At 37.4% G+C, this 1,882-nt stretch overlaps 1 pseudogene; it reads right to left on the minus strand.

Moving 5' to 3' along the window:
• Nucleotides 1-1,405: 1,405 nt before the first annotated feature.
• On the minus strand, nt 1,406-1,519 carry LOC139869829 (small nucleolar RNA R71; annotated as a pseudogene).
• Nucleotides 1,520-1,882: the final 363 nt, after the last annotated feature.

A 1,882-nucleotide genomic window follows, 5' to 3' on the forward strand; every position in this document is an offset into this window, starting at 1 on the left:
TCACCACCATCATGCTTGGCTAGTAATCTAATCTTTATCCTTTCCATGAACAATTGAGTTATGTATGATTTCATTCAAGATTATGTGATTTGTGATGTTTAATACTTTTGAATTATAATGTTATGAATCAAGTTGATTGTTGATTAATGCAAGTTCTATACTTTGTTATTGCAAGTTAGATTATTGTGATTTAACAGTGTGTTCTTGATCCAACTTAGTGTTAATTAGATTAGGGATAAAGACACTTTGTCTAGGTTGCATAATTTAATCTCAAGATAATAGAATTAATGAACTCAAGAAGTCTTGTCTATGAGATTTGATCAACAATTGATAAACATGATGCTTGTTTGAATGAATGCATGCTAAATTGGGATTGTGAAAGGATAAAGGCTTTAATCTCATTGTTTACATTTCAATATTTTCAATTGCACTTTTGTTTAAGTTTAAATTTAAGTAGTAATCAATCTAAGTAGTTTTATAGTTAAGTTAGTTAATCACAAACAACAAACTCTGGAAATTGCTTGCTTGTTGACCATAACTTCCCGTGGAACGAATCCTGCTTACCCTAGCTAAGTTAGAGTAATTAGGCTATTTTTGATTGACCCTTCGACATCGATCAAATTTTGGCGCCGCTGCCGGGGAGGTGTGCGCTTGATTTGCAAGCTCTTATTTTATCTGCTTTCTTGTTAAATTACAAAAACCATAAAAATCATAAAACCAAAAAAAAAATCCAAAAGTATTGTTTTGTTTATTCTTATTTTTGTCAGTTTTACGCTCGGTGTTTTTGTTTTTGTTTCATTTCGGGTTAGTGTATGCAAACTCGGAGTTTGGGAGACAAAAATCTTAAACCTTTAGACTTAGAAATCGAGAAATCAGCAAAAGCTAATCGAAAAGCTTCAAGAATTCTTAAGGGTTCAACAGTGGCTTCAGCATCAAGTCAAGCACAGTTAGAGTCACATACAATTGTTCCACCAAACTCTCCTAAGTCAGATTCTGATACTGAAGAGGAATTTTTTGAGCAACGCGACGATATGGCTGACCAACCAAGGGGAGTAGATACCTACTACCAACCGGGTGATTTTGAGGATCATTCACCCATTGTTTATCCTGCACAGGCAGGAGGAAACAACCGACTATTTGAGGTCCGCCCTCACCTGATTTCGATCTTGCCAACCTACCGAGGTATGGCTAACGAGGAGCCATACGAACATATCACCGAATTTAATGAGATTTGTGCTAATAATCAGGTAAACGGTTTCACTGATGATGAGGTACGTCTCCGATTATTTCCTTACTCACTTAAGGAAAAAGCAAAAAGATGGTTTCTCTCCTTGCCCGCCCGTAGTATTAATACTTGGGCGGAAATGAAAAAACGGTTTTTAGAAGAATTCTATCCCATAAGTAAAACTTCAGATATGCGTACGCAAATTAAGTCTTTTAAACAGTTACCAGGTGAACTATTTCATGAAGCGTACGAGCGTCTGAAGGAGTTACTTAGGGCGTGTCCACATCATGAGATACCCAAGTGGGAATTGGTAAAAGTTTTTTATGATAGTCTAGATTCCCAAAATAGGCAGTTTCTTTTGGCCGCTAGTGGGGGGGGGGGGCGTTTTTAACTCGACCTAGTGAGGAAGAGTGGACCTTCTTTGAACAGTTAAGCAAGGGGTCAAAGACCCAAGCTTCAGTTAGTCGTAAGCAACCTAGTACTTCCCGAGTAAACCATGTTTCTGACTCGGGAAGCTCATCTAGGAATTTAGAGCAAGAGTTGGATGACTTAAAAATGCTAATATTTAACAGCCCAAACCAGGGTCTTGCTTGTAATGTTTCGCAGGTACAGGAAGTGTGTGAGATTTGTGGAGATCCTTCTCATTATGCATACGGA

This window comes from Rutidosis leptorrhynchoides, chromosome 9 (genome assembly GCF_046630445.1).
Source record: "Rutidosis leptorrhynchoides isolate AG116_Rl617_1_P2 chromosome 9, CSIRO_AGI_Rlap_v1, whole genome shotgun sequence".
In the NCBI taxonomy this organism is placed as follows: domain Eukaryota; kingdom Viridiplantae; phylum Streptophyta; class Magnoliopsida; order Asterales; family Asteraceae; genus Rutidosis; species Rutidosis leptorrhynchoides.